Here is a 16,713-nt window from a genome sequence, read left to right as displayed (position 1 = left end):
TCCCTCAGAAGTTGCAAGCCTTCAATAGACTCCAGAGTTTGAAAATAGTTACTATCAGGCAGACTCTGCCAGTGCAACTGCTGCCTAGGTGGGCAGACACATTCGTGATGGTTTCCACTCCACCATCGTCCCAGAATCCTCTATCCTGTGCCAACTATGTTTTCAAGGATGTTTGTATAGCAAACAATCTTGGAAAATAGAGATAAGTGTCCTCATTCAGAGCATAGAAGGTTTGCTTATTCTTCAGTATAATAAAGGTAACGTTTCCCTGCAAAGCAAAAGTCAGGCAGGTTTGTTTACTGTGTATTATGAAAGATTCAGGTTCCCTAAGTTCAGTGTTCCTCAGCATGGCACAAATCCACTACATGTGCATCCATACACCTGGGCCCTTTTAAATTACTCCTGTGAGATTTGGGTGGCAAGGGTAACCAACATAAATGTGATGTTTATGGTACTTGCTGTGCTGTAAGTAATAAAATCCTTTGTCTTTGACCCAGGAGTGTCATGTCTTCAGTCAGCACTAATGAAACTATGTCAGCCTAACTTGTTATCTTGCACATAGGGTAAAATCTCATACTCTTCAGAGTTCCTGACACTACATAACCTAGGTGGGAATGCCTGGAGCAGTCACATTTAATGCAAGAATTTGTGAAGACAAAGGAACATACTGAGAATTATTGAACTTACCTTCTTGAATAAAGACAATGTGACTTTTTACTATCTATTAGCCTAAACTAATGTATAAAACAACCATAAAAATGATGCATCAACTTCCAAGTGCTCATCACTCACAAATTAGGATAAACCTTTAGTTTCTCTTTTGGTCTTTTTAAAATTTCTCTTCACTCTGGTTCTGTTGGTCTCCACAATGGAATTGTCTGTCTTCTTTTTTTTATGAATATCTTTTTATTATTTTTTAGTGTATTTGAGCCTTATTGTCAAGTATTCTTGGATATTTGAATTTTTTTATTATACTTTAAGTTCTAGGGTACATGTGCACAACGTGTAGGTTTGTTACATATGTATACATGAGCCATGTTGGTGTGCTGCACCCATTAACTCGTCATTTACATTAGGTATATCTCCTAATGCTATCCCTCCCCCTTACCCCCTCCACACAATAGGACCCGGTGTGTGATGTTCCCCTTCCTGTGTCCAAGTGATCTCATTGTTCAATTCCTACCTATGAGTGAGAACATGCGGTATTTGGTTTTCTGTTCTTGCGATAGTTTGCTGAGAATGATGGTTTCCAGTTGCATCCATGTCCCTACAAAGGACAGGAACTCATCCTTTTTTATGGCTGCATAGTATTCCATGGTGTATATGTGCCACATTTTCTTAATCCAGTCTGTCACTGATGGACATTTGGGTTGATTCCATTCAAAGGTCCTTATTGTTTGTGTTTCTGCTCATATGTGTAATGGACATCTTATTTTCAATCTGCACACTCAGATGTGCAAAAATTGTAACTTTACTTACAATCAAACTTAGTACTACATCAAGTCTCCTTCCTGTCCAGTGACTGAAAACTTAATCTAGTAAAGTCCAGATATACTAAGTCACATTTTCTCAGTTATACTCAAATAATTCAGGACTTTCAAATCTTTTTTTTTCTTGGGATTGACTTAAATCCCCATAAGGAATATTTCCAATCTTTCTTGGGATTCCACTCCTATTGAAGCTATCCCATAGTAGGGGAAAGATGGGATTAGGGGATGGAGTACTTTGTAAAAGAGCCACAAATTACTTCGTATTCCTCCCCAAATCTCTCCGCTTACTGGAGCTTAGAGGAGCTTTACCTTTTAGACTGAGTATGTCAGTAAGATTTTTTCCAAAATATTTCTTAAGCCACATAAAATACTTTAATGAGGGAAAAGACCACATGTTCCTTTATTGACATACTTTAGAATATGCATTTATTTAAATATATTCAGTAAAACATAATTTAAAGCCAATGTGATGAACCTATTGTCGATAGGACATGGAGAGATTATTTAATATAAATACATAATTTATTTTCATAGTTACTATTTTCAAACTGTTACTTCAATTATTGAAAGTAGTATTTGAGTATACCTGCATAAACTCAGAGAAATTAAAAAATTTAGATAACCTCTTTGGTGAATTAGTTTTTTCAGCTTAAATGCTGAGGCTTTCAGAATAAATGAGATTTCAGTTGGATCTTGAGAGTTGGTAGCCGAGAAACAGAATTAAGTCTTTTTCTTCTAAGCTTTAGATAAATTTTTCACACACACACAAAACAAACAAAAACAAAAACAAAACACTTCATCATGCCAAGCGTAAGGCAAAGAACTTTTCTACAAATGTTGATACTTTTGTTCCTCACTATAATTCTATGATAGGTACAAGCACGTGCCCCCATACCAGCTAATTTTTGTATTTTTAGTAGAGACAGGGTTTCACCATGTTGGCCAGGATGGTCTCGATCTCTTGACCTCGTGATCTGCCCGCCTCAGCCTCCCAAAATGCTGGGATTACAGGCATGAAGGTATGCCATCTTTGAGTGACCTACATTAATGTAGCTGTTTGGTAGACTTCAGTCTAGGTAGCTCTACAGCTATGAAAGCCATAAAGAAATTTAGTACATTAGACTGTAATCCTAGCTACTTGGGAGGCTGAGGCAGGAGAATCGCTTGAACCCAGGAGGCAGAGGTTGCAGTGAGACGAGATTGCGCCACTGCACTCAAGCCTGGGTGACAGAGGAAGACCCCATCTCAAAAAAAAAAAAAAAAAAAAAAAAAAAAAAGAAAAGAAAAGAAAGAAAGAAAGAAAAGAGAACAGAAACAAAGAAAGAAGTCTAGTACATTGCAATCTTTACGTCACATGCTTTAAAAAAAAAATAGCTCAAGTATTCATGCAAGACATGTTTGGTTGCCAGTTACAGAAATTAGCTCAAGTAATTGAGGGTTATTGTAATGATACGGTAGAGAATCTTGTGTAACACACTTAGAAGAATGCAGTTATGTCACAGAGAACTGGAAAATCTTTCCATCTCTTGCTCTCATTCACTCTCTCTTGTACTACATAATCTTACTTCTCTCAAAACATCTGCTCAACAATCATATTTTTAAATTTATCCTCTGCTCACTATCTGAGTATGCTTAGCTAATCATAGCTGTCCAAAAATGTAAGTCCCAGTTCTCTACATGACTACGTCAGGTAGGCATGGTTTCAGCAGCAATAAACAATTCCAACTACAGTGGCTTAAACAAGGGTTTTTCTCATTCAATAAGTATAGATGCAGGGGGTTATTGATGTTGATAGATTAGCTCAATGATAGCAGGACCAACATTTCAGTGACCTTCTCCATGTCCTTGCAAGGTGGTTACTTCACTTCTGGCCACGATATCCGCATTCGTGGCAGGAAAAATAAAGGAAGAGATAGAAAGAAATTCTATCTGTTTCTGTCCCTTTTTATTGGGAAAGAAAAGCATTTTCAGAAATGCCCATCGAATTTCCCCTTACATTTCATTGGCTAGAAATAGCCTTATGGCCACCCCAAGGTACATGCAAAGGGAGCAGGGGAAGTGAACTAGGCACATGGTGGACCTGAAAAAAAATCTCAGGTGTGCTAGCAATGAAGAATATGAAAATGGATACTATGTTGGCAGTTACAAGTCTCCGATACAAGGACCTGCCAGGTTAAATCACTGCAGCAAGTGACATAGTCTCTGTGTGGTCTAATTCAAGCCAGTGTCTAACCTCCAACCCAGGGCAATCAGGAAACAGTGAGAAGGGTTACCTTGTTGGGGCTTTGCCAGGGATAGCTATTCTAAGGAGTGTAGAAGTATTCATGTAATAGGTAAACTTCTAAAGTAGCCTCCAGTGATCCCTGCCTTCTAATATCCATTTCTCTGTGTAACCCCCTCCTATTAGGGGTGGCCTAGACTTAATGACTTGCTTCTGATGAACAGAATATAGCAAAACTCATGGCATGTCCTTTTCTAGATTATGTTACAAAAGTTTGCAACTTCCCTCTTGCTAGCAGACTCTCTTCATTGATTTTTTAGCTTGCAGGCCTTGATAAAACATGCTGCCATATTGAAGAGGCTCTTGTGACAAGGAACTAATGGCAGTCTCTCTTCAATAGGTAGCAAGGAACTGAGGCCCTTCAGTCCAACAATCCACAAATAACTGAATCCTGCCAACGACCATGTGAACTTGAAAGTAGATTACACCAAAGTTGAGTCTTGAGATGACTAGAGCCCAGCCAACACCTTGATAGTTACCTGTGAAAGATCCTGAAGCAGAGGACTCAATCAAGCTGTGCTTGGATTCTTGATCTGCAGAAACAGTGAGATAATAAATGTCAGCTGTTTTAAGCTCCTAGATTTTAGGGGTAATTTGTTATGCAGCAAAACAATTACAGGAAAGAAATGATGGACATCTCCAGAACATCCATTTAAACATTCTGCCATGGGCTAACAACTCACGATTCAGATATTTTCTCTTCTGCTCTCTCTTCTCACAGCTGTCTGCTTGTGTAGAAAAAAAAAGTTTTATAATAATCAGGTTAGAGCAGTCTAAAATTGGAACTAAATCTTTCATAGGTGAACGAGTTCCCCATCTTTGAAGGTATTCAAGCAGAATCTGACTATCTGTTAGAGATTTTTGTGGAAAGGATTCAGGCCTCATATGAGTGGATGGACTAGAAGGATGCTTTCTAATTCTTTCTACATGATAGAAAATAATACTTATATGTATAGCACACTGGAGGTAAAACAATAAGGCTGCCTGTGGCTTGAGTGACTAGTTTCCCTAGGTCCTACACAACCATTTTGAGGGCAAAAGGGATTCCTCTGCACACTTATAATTCACACCAGTGTACCTTGGTCCACTGATTTGGAAACCTAAGATGAGATGACTTCAGGCTTTTATATACTTAGATTTCCTGGAGCTATGGTTCCCATGGTGTCATTCCAAGAACAGCATGGTCAGCATAACCTGGGCACTTTTAGAATGCAAACTCTCAGCCTTTCCCTAAACCTACTAAGTCAGAAACTATGGGAGCAATTCATGGGATGAACTGTGGGAGCCCAGCAATTCATATTTCACCAAGTTCTACAGAAAAAACTGGGTTTAAGTCTTCTTATTTGCACTTTTTGTCTGTAATCTGTGGGAAAGTAACTTTGCCTCTCTGGAACCCAGTTATATAATCCATAAAATTGGCTGAATAAACTATCTCCAAAGATTAAATGCTATATTTATAAAGTGTGTAGTGTAGTGCTCAACACATAATAGTTATTCAGTAAATGTTAGTTCTAGTACCATCAAAAAAACTGAACTGAATTTATTTTAAAGAGCACTTATGAACATATTCAGTAGCTTGAAAATTGCACAAAATGACATGGAAAGCAAAAATCACCTACAATTTCATACAATTCTCAACATTATGTGTCTATCATTCCAGTCTTGTTTCTGTACCCCGTTATACTTAGAATAAATGAACTGCCTAAGCAACTTCTAATTGTGAGTAATTGCTGTACACTGCCAATTCTTGATTATCCATTTGGCTAATCATTGGTGGAAAATTAAAATCCCAAACTGGTTTCCCTCTGCCACACGGCATGTATCTGTGCGGCTTTCCCCTGCCATCAATTATTTGCTTGAGAATAAAAATTCATTTCCATATCAGCCTAAGGGAAACAAAATGCCAAGAAATCAGAGCCAGTGTTCCAGAGCATGCTAGAAATAGGACTCAGATTACCTGGCACATTATTTCTCTCCATAAAAGCAGGGCTTTGAAAATTGGCCCTTTAAGCACCTAGTATGTTTTAGGCATCTCGTTTAATAAAACACTGAATCAGACACACTCTTAATGGACAGTCTATTACTAAAGGAGTTAAAATAGGTATATTGAGAATTTCAATATAGGTCAGGTCTATTCAATTTAACTCAACAAGTATTTATAGATTATCTATGTTCCATGCAATGATGGGTATGATGGTACCTCGCTCCTCAAGGGGATCACCACTTGGTAAGGACAAGAAACACATATAATCCAAATGTTGGCTGGGATAGCCTTACTCCTCAGAGATCTTGGAATAATTGGTTTAGGCCTCTCTCATTCCATGATATGTGAGCTCCTGACTTTCCTCATGATTCTATGATAATCCATGGGGCTAATACACTTTTTTCTCAGGTTCTTTTCTCTGCCTCCTGCATCTGCACATGCTATACATATTTCACTCTAATACAATATACATATGGACCTCAACCCTTCACTAGTTTACACAAGAAATCTATTCACAATAATACTTTCATGAGTTCTAGACTTTGTTAAAGATTTGGAGGTAAAGAGAAAGCTCAGAGGAGGAGCCATGTGTCCTTCCATCATCTTCTTTCTCCTCTTCCCATCTCTTCTCTTAGTCCTCTCCCTCCAAGATTGCTCCCATAGTTCCAAGCAAATTTCCCTCTATTATGCAGAACACTTTTACCCTCCCCAATTCCTTCCTACTAGCTTGCTTACCTCAATACATAAAGATATACAGCCAAAAAAGGTCATTTTTAAAATGAATTACTCTCCTTGCAAGGCAGCTAAGTTTATATTTAGCAAATTTATTTTTGCATTATATCTATAAATAAACAAATTAACGTGGCAGACCCTGTTAATTGCCTTCCTAAAACCCATTCCCCTTTTATTCCTTGACAAAAGAGACTTAAATTTGTTCTGGGCATCAGTGTGGCCAGCTTCAGGTGAGATACTAACTTGTCCAGCTTCCTTCAAGTCAGGGTGGCCATGCACCCCGTTTTGACCAATGATCTTAAGTGGGAATCAGCTGGGGAAGCTTATGGAAAAGCTCTTGCTTTTCTGATAAAAGAGACAGATGCAGCTGATGCTGCTTCTTTACCCTAGGGAAAGTACTGACTGGCCTGCCTGAAATAATGTACTTATCCCCTGGTCCAATCAACTATGTTTAGGGAGTATGATCATGTTGTAATAATATAACAACTCTTGTTGCAACCATGTAGGTTGTAGGAAGGACAAAAAAGATGACAGCAGACTTTTAAGAGAGAGTTTTGGAGTAGATAATCCCATAAGTACCTGCTAGAATAAATTTAGAAGATGAATAGTACTGGGAATGTGAAGAGATTTTGTTGGGTTTGGCTAGAATAACCAAGAATGCTCAGATTCTGCCTTACTCTTCATTCTCAATTGTTCCCTGAGAACAGAACAATTAAAAAATTGGGAACAGAGCATCATGTTATTATTAGTTGGACCAGGGCCCAATATGTCTAATACAGAGTTCTGGGAAACCTGATTTGAAGTACATGGTTAGAGTTCTAAGAGAGTCTAGTATTCCCCTAACTCAGGATGAACAAAAATATTACCTTTCTATCAACTGCATATAGCTAAAAAGAAAGAACTTTGATGATCCCAGCAAAATGGAAGGAGGAGCAGCTGGGACCAAGGCTTTGCACACCTGCCTGGTCTGTAGTCCAGTGTTCCCATTCTTTGGCCTACAAGTAAATGTGATCCAGGCATATCTCGCATTATGATCTATTGGTTTGATGTTCCCTTCCGTTTAGAAAGAGGGAAGAAAATAGGAAAATATGTGGAAACCATCTGCTAGAGTTATTTCTGATGTGAAAAGAGGCATCGGGACACCTCTCCCCTTAGATTATTCTGCATTTTTTCTCTCACCTCTTTGGGCTTAATAGTCAAGATGATGGTCAGCCATAACCATCCCCCTTGTGAGGGAAGACCCATGGACTATCAGAAAAGAAGTTCTACCCCTCCTTTTCTAGCACTATCTCCCTGACATTCATCAATTATTTTGTTTATCCTCCCAGGACCAAAGCTGCACAGCAGTTCAAACATTTACCTGCTATTTTATTTCACATACCAAATTATGCATATCTACAGTTGTCAAACCTGGTTCAATGAGTACTGCATGGTAGCATAGTCCAAATAATGCAACATCAGCACAGCAATATCAGAATGTCTACATTTGAACAATATGAAACCACTCTAAGTATTAAGTTTCAGGAAAGTTAAAGTTTCATGCTGAAATCTATGTACTATGTAGAAATTGAATTCCCAAAGAAATTAAAGCCAAAAATAACTATTTCCCCAATTTATTGTTTTGCTATATCTCAGCCAGAGGAGGTTTCACCCAGATTCCTAGGTGGAGTCTATTTTCCTTCAGCAGTTGCATGCTTGGCTGTATTTCACTAGGGTTGTAACTCCTCTGAAGTTGCAATGATACAAATTCAAGTCTCCCTTGGATACCACTTTTCTTAAGTTCTAGTTCCACACTCATGAAATGTAGGATCAAGTGCTTATGACAATCTTAAGCAAAAATAACATTATCATATTGCTGTTACCAAGCCTATTGTTCAGATAACAAGGATAGAGGATGAAACAGAAAGAAATTGGGGTTTTAACTTCATCTGTATGCCTGTCAATTTGTGCTAATTGTGCAGTGTCTATAATCCATTAAATAAAATTCAACTGAGAATTCTACCACTGAACCACCAATGCCAATATCTAAAGAGCTTCTGCATAGCAAAAGAAAACATCGATAGACAACTCACAGAATGGGATAAAATATTCAAAAACTATGCATCTGACAAGGGTCTAATATCCAGAATCTATAAGGAACTTAAATCAACAAGCAAAAACTAAATAACTCCATTAAAAAGTAGGCAAAAGACATGAACAGACACTTCTCAAAAGACGACATACAAGCTGCCAACATGAAAAAAATGTTCATTGGTTGCCGGCAAGATGGCCGAATAGGAACAGCTCCGGTCTGCAGCTCCAAGCAAGATTGATGCAGAAGGTGGGTGATTTCTGCATTTCCAACTGAGGCACCCTGTTCATCTCATTGTGACTGGTTGGACCGTGGGTGCAGCCCATGGAGGGCGAGACAAAGCAGAGTGGGGCGTTGCCTCACCTGGGAAGTGCAAAGGGTTGGGGGATTTCCTTCCCCTAGCCAAGAGAAACCATGAGAGACTGTACTTTGAGGAATGGTGCACTCTGGCCCAGATACTGTGCTTTTCCCACAGTCGTCACAACCAGCAGACCAAGAAATTCCCTCCAGTGCCTACGTCACCAAGACCCTGGGTTTCAAGCATGAAACTGGGCAGCCATTTGAGCAGACATAGGGCTAGCTGCAGGAGCTTTTTTTTTTTTTTTTTTTTTTTTTTTTTCCCATACCCCAGTGGCACCTGTTATGCCAGCAAGACAGAACCATTCACTCCCCTGGAAAAGGTGCTGAAGGCAGGGAGTGAAGTAGTCTGGTTCGGGGGCTCCCATCCCCACAAAGCTGAGCAAGCTAAGATCCACTGGCTTGAAATTCTCACTGCCAGCACAGAGTCTAAGGTTGACCTGGGACACTCAAGCTTAGTTGGGGGAGGGGCATCTGCCATTGCTGAGGCTTGGGTAGGCAGTTTTCCCCTCAGAGTATAACCAAAGCCGCCAGGAAGTTTGAACTGGACGGAGCCCACCTTAGCTCAGCAAGGCCACTGTGGCCAGAAGGCCTCTCTAGATTCCTCCTCTCTGGGCAGGGCATCTCTGAAAAAAAAGGTAGCACCAGTCAGGGGCTTATAGATAAAACCCCCATCTCACTGGGACAGAGGACCCAGGTGAGGGGCGGCTGTGGGTGCAGCTTCAGCAGACTTAAATATCCCTGCCTGACAGCTATGAAGAGAGAAGCAGATCACTCAGGACAGATTTCAAGTTCTGATAAGGAATAAACTGCCTCCTCAAGTGGGTCCCTGACCCCCATGTATCCTGACTGGGAGATACCTCCCAGCAGGGGCCAACAGACACCTCATACAGGAGAGCTCTGGCTGGCATCTGTCAGGTGCCTCTCTGGGACGAACCTTCGACAGGAAGGAAAAAGTAGCGATCTTTGCTGTTCTGTAGCCTCTGCTGGTGATACCTAGGAAAACAGGGTCTGGAGTGGACTTCCAGCAGGCTCCAGCAGACCTGCAGCAGATGGGTCTGTTAGAAGGAAAACTAACACAATGAAAGGAATAGTATCAACATCAACAAAAAGGATGTCCACTCAGAGACCCAATCCAAAGGTCACCAACATCAAAGACCAAAGGCAGATAAATCCACGAAGATGGGGAGACTAGTGCAAAAAGGCTAAAAATTCCAAAAACCAGAATACCTCTTCTCCTCCAAAGGATCACAACTCCTCACCAGCAAGGCAACAAAATTGGACAGAGAATGAGTTTGACAAATTGACAGAAGTAGGCTTCAGAAGGTGGGTAATAACAATCTCCTCTGAGCTAAAGGAGCATGTTCTAACCCAATGCAAGGAAGCTAAGAACCTTGAGAAAAGGTTAGATGAATGGCTAACTAGAATAACCAGTTTAGAAAAGAACATAAATGACCTGATGGAGATGAAAAACACAGTACAAGAACTTCGTGAAACATACACAAGTACCAATAGCTGAATCGATTAAGCAGAAGAAGGGATAGCAGAGATTGAAGACCAACTCAATGAAATAAAGCATGAAGACAAGATTAGAGAAAAAAGAGTGAAAAGAAAAGAACAAAGTCTCCAAGAAATATGGGACTATGTGAAAAGACCAAATCTACGTTTGATTGTTGTACCTGAAAGTGACGGGGAGAATGGAACAAAGTTGGAAAACACTCTTCAGGATATTATCCAGGGAAACTTCCACAACCTAGCAAGGCAGGCCAACATTCAAATTTGGGAAATACAGAGAACACAACAAAGATACTCCTTGAGAAGAGCAACCCCAAGACACATAATCGTCAGATTCACCAAGGTTAAAATGAAAGAAAAAATGTTAAGGGCGGCAAGAGAGAAAGATCGGGCCACCCACAAAGGGAAGCCCATCAGACTACAGCAAATTTCTCGGCAGAAACCCTAGAAGCCAGAAGAGAGTGGGGGCCAATATTCAACATTATTAAAGAAAATAATTTTCAACCCAGAATTTCATATCCAGTCAAACTAAGCTTCACAAGTGAAGGAGAAATAAAATCCTTTACAGACAAGCAAATGCTGAGAGATTTTGTCACCACCAGGCCTGCCTTACAAGGGCTCCTGAAGAAAGCAATAAACATGGAAAGGAACGACCAAAACCAGCCACTGCAAAAACATACCAAATAGTAAAGACCATTGACGCTCTGAAGAAACTGCATCAACTAATGGGAAAAATAACCAGCTACCATCACAATGACAGGATCGAATTCACAGATAACTAACAATATTAACCTTAAAAGTAAACAAGATAAATGACCCAATTAAGATACAGACTGGCAAACTGGATAAAGAGTCAAGTCCCATCTGTGTGCTGTACTCAGGAGCCCTATCTTACCTGCAAAGACATACATAGGCTCAAAATAAAGGGATGGAGGAATATTTACCAAGCAAATGGAAAGCAAAAATGAAGCAGGGGTTGCAATCCTAGTCTCTAAGAGACTTTAAACCAACAAAGCTCAAAAGAGAAAAGAAGAGCATAACAGAATGGTAAGGGATCAATGCAACAAGAAGAGCTAACTATCCTAAATATATATGCAACCCATACAGGAGCACCCAGATTCATAAAGCAAGTTCTTAGAGACCTACAAAGAGACTTAGATTCCCACACAATAATATTGGGAGATTTTAATACCCCACTGTCAATATTAGACAGATCAATGAGACAGAAAGTTAACAAGAATATCCAGAACTTGAACTCAGCTCTGGACCAAGTGGACATAATAGACATCTACAGAACTCTCCACCCAAAATCGACAGAATAAACATTCTTCTTAGCACCATATCACACTTATTCTAAAATTGACCGCTTAATTGGAAGTAAAACATTCCTCAGCAAATGCAAAAGAATGGAAATAATAAGTTTCCCAATCCACAGTACAATCAAATTAGAACTCAGGATTAAGAAACTCACTCAAAACTGCACAACTATATGGAAACTGAACAACCTGCTCCTGAATGACTATTGGGTAAATAACAAAATTAAGGCAGAAATGAAGATGTTATTTGAAAACAATGAGAACAAAGACACAACGTACCAGAATCTCTGGGACACAATTAAAGCAGTGTGTCATGGGAAATTTATAGCACTAAATGCCCACAAGGGAAAGCAGGAAAGATCTAAAATCGACACCCTAACATCACAATGAAAAAAACTTGAGAAGCAAGTGCAAACAAATTCAAAAGCTAGCAGAAGACAAGAAATAACTAAGATCAGAGCAGAACTGAAGGAGACAGAGACATGAAAAACCCTTCAAAAAATCAATGAATACAGGAGCTGAGTTTTTGCAAAGATTAACAAAATAGACCGCAAGCCAGAATAATAAAGAAGAAAAGAGAGAAGAATCAAATAGCTGCAATATAAAATGTTAAAGGGGATATCACCACCGATTCCGTAGAAATACAAATTACCATCAGAGAATATTATAAACACCTCTATGCAAATAAACTAGAAAATCTAGAAGAAATGGATAAATTCCTGGACACATACACCCTCCCAACTCTAAACCAACAAGAAGTTGAATCCCTGAATATACCAAAAACAAGATCTGAAATTGAGGCAGTAATTAATAGCCTACCAAGCAAAGAAGTCCAGGACCAGAGGGATTCACAGCTAAATTCTACCAGAGGTACAAAGAGAAGCTGGTACCATTCCTTCTGAAACTATTCCAAACAATAGAAAAAGAGGGAATCCTCCCTAATTCATTTTGTGAGGCCAGCATCATCCTTATACCAAAACCTGGCAGAGACACAACAGAAAAAGAAACTTTCAGGCCAATATCCCTGATGAACATCAAATAAATCCTCAATAAAATACTGGCAAGCCAAATCCAGGAGCTCATCAAAAAGCTTATCCACCACGATCAAGTTGGCTTCATCCCTGGGATGCAAGGCTGGTTGAACATATGCAAATCAATAAATGTAACCCATCATATAAACAGAACCAATGACAAAAACCACATGATTATCTCAATAGATGCAGAAAAGGCCTTTGACAAAATTCAACACCCCTTCATGCTAAAAACTCTCAATAAAGTAGGTATTGATGGAACGCATCTCAAAATAATAAGAATTCTTTATGATAAACCCACAGCCAATATCATACCAAAAGGGTAAAAACTGAAAGCAAATTCTCAGGATACAAAATCACTGTGAAAAAATCACAAGCCTTCCTATACACCAATAACAGACAAACAGAAAGCCAAATCATGAGTGAACTCCCATTCACAATTGCTACAAAGACAGTAAAATACCTAGGAATACAACTTAAAAGGGATGTGAGGGACGTCTTCAAGGAGAATTACAAACCACTGCTCAAGGAAATAAGAGAGGACACAAAGAAATGGAAAAACATTCTATGCTCATGGACAGGAAGGAACAATATCACGAAAATGGCCAAAATGCCCGAGGTAATTTATAGATTCAATGCCATCCCCATGAAGCTACCAATGACTTTCCTCATTGCTTCTTTTTATCAGGTTTGTCAAAGATCAGATGGTTGTAGATGTGCGGTGCTATTTCTGAGGCCTCTGTTCTGTTCCATTGATCTATACATCTGCTTTGGTACCAGTACCACCCTGTTTTCGTTACTGTAGCCTTGTAGTATAGTTTGAAGTCAGGTAGCATGGTGCCTCCACCTTTGTTCTTTTTGCTTAGGATTATCTTGGCTATGAGGGCTCTTTTTTTGGTTCCATATGAAATTTAAAGTAGTTTTTTTCCAATTCTGTGAAGAAAGTCAATGGTAGTCCTGAGACTTTGCTGAAGTTGCTTATCACCTTAAGGAGATTTTGGGCTGAGATGATGGGGTTTTCTAAATATACAATCATGACATCAGCAAAGAGACAATTTGACTTCTTCTTTTCCTAATTGAATACCCTTTATTTCTTTCTATTGCCTGATTGTCCTGGCCAGAATTTCCAATTCTGTGTTAAATAGGAGTGATGAGCGAGGGCATTCTTGTGTTGTGCTGGTTTTCAAAGGGAATGCTTTCAGTTTTTCTCAAAAGAAGACATATATGCAGTCAACAAACACATGAATAAAAGCTCATCATCACTGGTCATCAGAGAAATGCAAATCAAAACCACAATGAGATACCATCTCATGCCAGTTAGAGTGGCGATAATTAAAAAGTCAGGAAACAAGAGATTCTGGTGAGGATGTGCAGAAATAGGAACACTTTTACACTGTTGGTGGGAGTGTAAATTAATTCAACTATTGTGGAAGCCTGTATGGCGATTCCTCAAGGATCTACAACTAGAAATACCACTTGACCCAGTAATCCCATTACTGGGTATATACTGAAAGGATTATAAATCATTCTACTATAAAGACACTTGCACACGTATGTTTATTGTGTCACTGTTCACAACAGCAAAGACTTGGAACCAACCCAAATGTCCATCAATGATAGACTGGATAAAGAAAATGTGGCACATATACACCATGGAATACTATGCAGCCATAAAAAACGATGAGTTCATGTCCTTTGAAGGCACACAGATGAATTTGTAAAGCATCATTCTCAGCAAACTAACACAAGAACAGGAAACCAACCACCACCTGTTCTTATACATAAGTGGGGGTTAAACAATGAGAACACACGGACACAGTGTGGGAAACAGAACACACCGGGGCCTATCAGGGGTTGGGGGGTGGGTGCTAGGGGAGGGATAGCATTAGGAGAAATACCTAATGTAGATGATGGGTTGATGGGTGCAGCAAACCACCATGGCATGTCTATACATGTGTAACAAACCTGCATGTTCTGCACATGTACCCCAGAACTTAAAGTATAATAATAAAAAAAAAATGTTTACCATCACTGGTCATCAGAGAGACGCAAGTCAAAACCACTATGAGATACCATCTCACACCAGTCAGAATGGCTACTATTAAAAAGTCAAAAAACAACAGATGCTGTTGAGGCTGCAGAGAAAAGGGAACACTTATACACTGTTGGTTGGAATGTAAATTATTAACAGTTCAGCCCCTGTGGAAAGCAGCTTGAAGATGTCTCAAAGAACTTAAAGTGGAGCTACCATTTGACCCAGCAATCACATTCCTGGGTATATACCTAAAAGAATATACATCATTATACAAAAAAAAAAAACCCAAACCACATGCGCTTGTATGTTAATCACCACACTATTCACAATACCGAAGACATGGAATCAACCCAGGTGCTCATCACTGGTAGATGCGATCAATTAAATGCGGTATATATACACCATGGAATACCACACAGTCATAAAAAATTGACACCATGTCCTTTGCGGCAACATGGATGGAGCTGGAGGCCATAACCTAAGCGAATTAATGCAGAAACAGAAAACCACATATTCTCACTTGTAAATTGCCACTACACATTGAGTAGACATGAATGTAATCATGAGAATAATATATACTGTGACCTGCTAGAGAGGGGAGAAAATGAGTGGGGCTTGGGTTGAAGAACTACCTATTGAGTATTATACTCATTACTTTGGTACAATATATCCATATAAGAATCCTACACATGTACTCCCTGTATCTAAAATAAAAGCTGAAAATTAAATAAAATAAAATTCAACTGAGAGAAATTGCCTGTGGAGAGAACGGTTGAGCTGCCATATTTATTTTCTAAAAACTTCATGAAATTCCAAATCCATGGTTTTTTTGTTGGTCTGTTTTTTGCTTTTTTTTTTTTTTTTTTTTTTGGTCACGGTCTTGCTCTGTCACCCAAGCTGTAGTGCAGTGGCACAATTACAGCTTACGGCAGCCTCCTAGGTGCAAACCATCCTCCCACCGCAGCCTCCCAAGTAGCTGGGACCACAGGTGATTACCATGTCTGGCTAGTTTTTTAAAATATTTGGTAGAGACGAGGTCGCAATATAGTGCCCAGGCTCCAAATCTTTACTAGTTCTGTGCTGCTACTATTGGCACTTATCAAACATCCATAATCACATTGCTTTCCTCAGATTTTGAATTCTCCAGACTTTGGTTATCTAAATGGTAATATAAACATTTCTCCTGCCATTTAGATTCCTGCCACAAAAAGATGTGATTTCTCTGGAGAAACATACCACTCCTCAGCTCCAGGTGAGAGAGTGGGATTGGGGAAAGCAAGATGCCATCCCTCCAACCAATGCCCCAAAATATGCAAACCAAAATCATTTTTTATCCATAGAGGCCATAAGGAGAATTTTGCTTTCTCCATGTGGAACTCTGCCTTCTAATCTAGCTTAAGTGCAGCTCTCCTCTTCAGTCTACATTCCCCAAGGATCTCCTATTTCAGGAGAGAATCTCTTTCCCTCCAAATACCAGCTGCAACTCTGATTACTAAACATAGGATACTGCACAAAATATTTTCTGTATAGAGCTATGGGAAAATGTGATTAAAAAGTGGCTCACTTGAAGCTTTAATGAGGCTCCCTAATGGCATTCCTGTCCCCAAGCTCAAATCCAAATGTTAGTGTTCTCTGACCCAGCCACATAACACATAAATCTGAATTGATGCCAGTCTTCTTAGATACAGAAAGAGAATATTGCTGAAACTGCCTCAAGATAGGCCCTGGCCCTCTTACAGTATCCACCCACAGGGACAGAGGAGGAATAGGAATGGAAGGACCATGAATGGGCATGAGACCTATTTGCAAATATCGACCCTACCCTTTATTAAATCTGACCTAATCAGTGTCATGCCATCTGACCTATAATATAAATATTTCCCTTTGGGGAGGAAGGAATG

General features: G+C 39.5%; 1 protein-coding gene across 2 annotated transcripts in view; it reads right to left on the bottom strand.

Moving 5' to 3' along the window:
* ZC4H2 (zinc finger C4H2-type containing) overlaps positions 1-16,713 on the bottom strand; it is a 112,270-nt gene that overhangs the window by 87,373 nt on the left and 8,184 nt on the right. Inside the window, exon 2 of one of the 2 annotated variants that reach the window (XM_023198444.1) lies at positions 4,251-4,304. The exons of the other annotated variant lie outside the window; for it this stretch is intronic. The gene's annotated coding sequence lies outside the window, so the exon portion shown is untranslated. The remainder of the gene's footprint in view (positions 1-4,250; positions 4,305-16,713) is intronic. 2 annotated transcript variants of the gene reach the window in all.

This window comes from Piliocolobus tephrosceles, chromosome 12, assembly GCF_002776525.5.
Source record: "Piliocolobus tephrosceles isolate RC106 chromosome 12, ASM277652v3, whole genome shotgun sequence".
Lineage (NCBI taxonomy): Eukaryota > Metazoa > Chordata > Mammalia > Primates > Cercopithecidae > Piliocolobus > Piliocolobus tephrosceles.
The sequence above is the reverse complement of the archived record's forward strand: the minus strand, read 5'-3'. Positions and strand labels throughout refer to the sequence as shown.